The sequence below is a fragment of the Lynx rufus genome, unplaced genomic scaffold (genome assembly GCF_022079265.1).
Source record: "Lynx rufus isolate CCGP_SWC_20201006 ecotype Redwood Valley unplaced genomic scaffold, mLynRuf1.p SCAF_12, whole genome shotgun sequence".
Taxonomy (NCBI): domain Eukaryota; kingdom Metazoa; phylum Chordata; class Mammalia; order Carnivora; family Felidae; genus Lynx; species Lynx rufus.
This window is the reverse complement of record NW_025814826.1, coordinates 54,434,021-54,440,020: the sequence shown is the minus strand read 5'-3', so window position 1 is coordinate 54,440,020 and position 6,000 is coordinate 54,434,021.

Sequence of the window (6,000 nt, the reverse complement as noted above, 5' to 3'; positions counted from 1 at the left end):
TAGACCTCATCCTCAGGAGGGTAGGTTTGGTTAATCCCAAGAGATATGCACAGAGCCACTGGGTGCCTAGTCACTGGGTACAAATAGGTCCTGAAATCCATCCCAGCCCAGCTGCTTTCCTGCTAGATCAGGATCTATGTCCTCTAGAGGTGGTGTCTTGTCTAATTTGCACTGGTGCTAGAAGCTTGGAGTCAGGGCGTGGGTGCTGAGAACAATGGCATCCTTCCTGTGATGGAGAAGGGAAAGTGAAGAAGCCTCCTGAGACAGCTAGTCACCAGAAAGGGCCATTATGGGTGAAGAACCAGGTGTCATTTTTTTGCTTTTCATTATTACTAATTTTTCACATGGTAAATGATGTAAATGCTACCTATTGATAGTTCTGAATTTGGACGAGGGGACCGGGGTACACGGATGCAACGAAGAAGTATTGAGTCTTAGTGCTAAGTGCACTTGAGCCAAGATGAGAGGTTGCCCACTTGGCTGGAGTGGGCGGCAAGACTATCTAGAAACACAATGACCAGATATTGGATATTTTTCAGATCTATTTCATTCAGCAAAATGAATGTTCATTCAAGGACACAACAATAGGCGGCCCTTATGTTGATCTAACTTCTGTAACATACTGTAAATCTCTTGATGGTAAGGGGTGTTGGTGGCCAGTGAAGGTTTATCAACCTTTTCATACACATGCAAAACACTTGTGCCAATACAAGTGAATTATTTATAGGCACTGACAAACTAGGTCTACTAGAGGTCACATTTTATATTAACACTGAATTTTGATAAATGGTCACCGGCGTCTCTGGTTAAATCCTAGCTGTTCCTTATTCCTTGAAGTTCCACATTAGCTGGTATTTGGCAAAATATAAAATTACTATTGGAGTTGAAAGAAAACTTCTATTTTCTCTATTTGTTTCTGAAAGCATGTTAGACATAAGTTACCTGTGTTATGCAAATTGACGTCAAGCAAAAAGGAAGATTTAGTGATCATGAATATCTCTTCTTTTTAAATTCTGTTCTTTATTTAAAATAAGGCCAACTTCATCTTGCAAACGGAAATATCCCCCCACAAAGTCATAGATCATGTCAGGAACAGACTTCTGTCCACAGAAGCAACATCCTATCTTACTCCCCCTATGATGCTAGATGAAGGAGGGGGCCAAATCTCGAGCAAATTCAATGTTCAGACTCTATGCAGCTATGAATGTTATTCAAGGTTTCATCACCTGTTTCTTTAAATCATGACAGTGCTATAATCAACTCCAGAGTTGAAGTAGAAGATTAAAATTCTACTCCTAATTATATATTATCTTTTCTTGTAACTTTTTGTAAGAGCCAAAAGAATTGAGATACTAAATAGAAAACTTAAGGAGTCATTACAAAAATATTATTTATTTAAAAAAAAAAACATTTTGTAGTTGCTGTGTGGAAAAAGAATTGCTATGCAATCAGAAAGATATGGGTTCAAATCTCAGCTGTGCTACTTGCTGGACAATGCAGGGTCTGCACTTTAAAGTTGATTTGTGCTTCGGCTTCATCACAGTATTTGTTTGAAAACAAGGCTAAAAAATTTTTTTTGTAAACCTATAAGACGACCTCATGCTGCCCCCATGTGTCTATGGAAAGAGCAGAGTGCTGACCCCAGTTTGCACATTAAAATAATCTGGAGAGATGAAAAATTACCAGGCTCTGTTAGTTTCTTGCTTGCGTGTTTCTTGCTTCTTTCCTCCCCAGGTGATTCTCCTTGTGCAACCGCGTTAGAGAAGCACAGAAATAGATTATAAACTCCGGAAGGGCAGGAATTTTGATTGTGCAATTTGTGATTGCATTGTTTGTGTGGACAAAAGTATCCAGCTGACAGTAGGGCTCAAGTAATATTTATTGAGCAGATAAATTGATAAATGAATGTGTACTTGACTTTATTAAAGAAGTGATAGAATCAACACTCAAGTCAGATCCTGCTGTAATAATTACAGTTACCATCAAGCGGGTCCTAACAATGTTTCTGGAGTGGCTCTTAAAACCTCCTAATGGAGTCCTATTGAGTTTAATAAAAATCTGAACTTTTTACCGTAGCATCTAAGGTGCTGGATGATCTGGCCGCTTCCTTCTTTTTCAGCCTGATTTCTTGGCATCCTCCCTTTTCAGTCACATAGGCTCTATTTATTCTGACCCATCAAGCTAGTTCTCACCTCAGGACCTTTGCTCTTACTGTTCCTTCCACGTAGATTATTCATCTCCAGATCTTCATGTGCCTGATTCTTTCTCATCATCAGAATATCATCCCACACACATCATCTCCTCAGATCCACCTTCCGTGGCTACCCTGTCTAATGTGCCTCCACCCTGCTGTCACTCTGTCCTGTTACCTTGTTTCAATGTCCTCTCTATGGGGAATTAGCTTTTTATTAATATGCTAATATTAATGTTATGTTAATATGTTAACGATTTGATCGTCTATGGTTCTTCAATCCCCACTAAAACTGAGGTACCATTAGGACAAAACTCTAAGCCTTTAATTTTTTTTTCAGGTAGTATATTCAGCACTCAGAGCAGTGCCCAGCATCAACACAAACTTCCTAAATATTTGATGAATCCATACAATGATTTTTTAATGTCTTTTATTTGTTTCTGAAAGAGAGAGAGAGAGAGAGAGAGAGAGAGAGGCAGAGAGAGAGGGAGACACAGAATCTGAAGCAGGCTCCAGGCTCTGAGCTGTCATCACAGAGCCAGATGCAAGGCTTTAACTCGAGAACCCTGAGATCATGACCTGAGCTGAGGTTGGATACTTAACAACTGAGCCACCCAGGAGCCCACAATGAGTTTTAAAAGCCTTATCTGTTATCTATTAACCTGTCTTGCCTTTGGGAAAATCACATATTTCCTGTAATATGCATAACTTGCTTTGCACAACGGCTGGCATATAGCAAGTGCTCAGATAATGTCGGCTTCTCTTGACTGTGCTTGCTTTTTTTTTTTTTTTTAAGTTTTTAAATTTATTTTGAGAGAGAGAGGGAGCACATTGGGGGAGGGTCAGAGAGAATCCTAAGCAGGCTCCAAGCTGTCATTGCAGAGCCCAATGCACAGGCTTGATCCCAGAAATCATGGCTCAGCTGAGCCACCCGGGTGCCCCTTGAATATGTTGCTTCTGTTCTACCCTAAAGGAAAGTTCTTCAAGGCATCCTGTATAAAGTAATCTAAAAACAATAGTGGAACTTAGGTTTTCCTTTTTCTTGTGTAAATACCTAGGGATGGAATTTCTCAGTAGTTATACATGATTAGTTTTCAAGAAATTGTCGCACAATTTGCCAAAGTGACAGTATCGTCTCACACCTCCATCCCTTCCACGTTCTCCAGCATTTAATATTGTCAATATTTTTAATTTTAGCATTCATGTGAGTATAAAATGGTATATCATTGTTCTTTGATTTGTCTTCCCTCATGACTAATGATGTTGAGCATTTTTCGTGTATTTATTGGTCATTCACATGCCTTCTAGTGTCAGGTGTCTTTTCCAATCATCTGCCGAGTTTTTACTAGTGTGTCTTCTTATTCTTGATATGTAGACCTCTTTATTTATTCTGGACACAATTCCTCTGTCAAATATATTGCCAATACATTTCAATGCCTCTAATACATTGACAATAATTTCCCAGTTTTTAAATGGCTTGTTTTGATGAGCTTTTATTTTCATGAGGTATAATTTATCAACTTTTATTTTATGTTGAGTGCTTTTTAAGTTATACCTAAGAAATTTTTCCCTGCTTCAAGGTCATGAAGATATTCTATGTTTCTTTTTTTTCCCCCTAGAATCTTTATGGTTTTAGCTTTTACATTTAATTTTATAATCAATCACAGACTAATTTTTGCATGTGATTTGATGTAAGGTCCCAAGTTTGTTTTCCATATGTATATCCAGATTTTATAAAAAATGTCTAGTACAGCCTTGTTCATAATGGGAAAAAGGGAAATAATCCAAATATCCATCAATAAGAGAAATGGAAGAACATATTGCAATTATTCTAACAATGGCATACTAATCAGCAATACAGAAAGTTACTATAGATATATGCAACAGCATGGATGAATCCTGAAAATGTTATATTGAGTGAAAGAAGCCAGACATAAAGGGCTACATACTGTTGATTCTATTTATATGAAATTCAAGAGTAGGCAAAGTTAATGTGTGGATTGAAAATCAGCACAGCGGTTGCTGATGGAGGAAGTGAGGCTTCACTAGAAGTGAACATGCGGGGACTCTGTGCAGATAGAAACATCCTATGTCTTGATTGGGGTGCTAACACAGGTGTAACACTTATCGGAACTCATTGAATTTCACACTTAAGGTCTGTGTATTTCATTGTGTGTAAATTTTACCTTTTTTCAATTTTTTTTTAGAGACAGAGAGAGAAAGAGAGTGTGAGGGGGCAGAGGGAGAAAGAGGGAGAATCTCAAGCAGGCTCCACATTCAGCATGGACATGGAACTTGATCCCATGACCCTAGAATCATGACCCGAGCCAAAATCAAGAGTCAGTCGCTCAACCAACTGAGCCACCCAGGTGCCCTGTAAATTTTATCTTTAAAGCATCACATAGCTGACAGTGACAAAGAGATTATAAGCATGGACATGCCATTACATGTAAGGGCAGGTGTCTATAAATATTTCAATAACCCACATTCATCCCAGAGTCATCTATGTTTATGATGATAAAATTCAGGAATGGTTAATTTTTTCTTCAGAATCTTCTTTTAATAATTCAGAGAATCTGCTTAGAAAGTTTTTTAAATGTAAAACCTTTGATATTTAAGACGTTTTGATATTTAAAGAGGGACACTTTACATAGGACGATTTATGAGTCAGAAACCTCTGGTAGCTGACGTTGTGTGATATGCTTATATAAATATATAAATTCACAGAACAAATATATATGTGTGTATGTATCCACTTTAGAGTCCTAGAACAAAGCCACAGAAGACTATATAATTATACTATAAAGGATCGATGTGCTTTTGGCTTCATAGTCTTTTTTTTCAAATTGAATTGAAATACTCAATTCTAAAACCCCCGCTAGAATTGCACATTCACAACAGAATACTTGCAACCATAAATTTATAACTGCTTCGGGACTTTCCAGAACAATCCCTTTGAGCCGCTCAGGCTCTGACAGAAAGAGTGTACAATCCGCCTGCACCACTTCTCCCTCAGACCAGTCAGCAGAATCCTAAGCAGCTTTATTTCATGCTCCCGGATTCTTTTTGTGCCTTGCTATCCAAGCTCAGACCTACTTATGTATTTATTAATGATGACTGTCTTTGCATTTCTATCAGCATTCACTGGGGCCACCAGGAGCAGGGGAATACGGTGTTGGAGTGTGTGGCTTCCATGGAACTTGTCAAACCGAGCCTTCTACTGGGTCATGAAAAAGATTCAGGGGGTGAGCACACTCTGCATTGTTTTATGGGGAATGGGGTATCAGACTGCAAACAGAATTGGGGAATCCCGCTTTGTTGGTGGGCAATGCTTATGTACTATTTCTCCCGTTTCTGGGTGAGAAGTTTCCATTGGCGTAGCTCTCTTGGTCTTTCTCACCCTATCGCTGCTCCCTTGCTAAGAGGGTCTTTTCTGATTGGTAATTTCGGAGGATGCTCCTTGATCGTGTTTCAGCTCCTTCTCATCATGCCTTCACCATGCCACAGGCACAAGAGAGCTGGTTCAGTCCTTGTGGAGATGAACTGCACTCTGGGGGAAATTTTCAATTCAGCAAAATAGTAGCAAGCCGATTTGTCCGAGCACTTAAGTCATCATTTTTATCTGACTTTTGTGCTTATCTTTCAACTGGATCTATACTCAAGTGGGAAGGAAGAGGTTGACATTTTTGGAACTGAGCACTCCCGCCTAGGGGTGGAGAAGAAAACACTGTTGATCTTATCTCTCTTGTTTTATAAAAATGTGCATCTTCTTGAATTTCAGCACATGAACATAGCTGACTCTTGGGTGT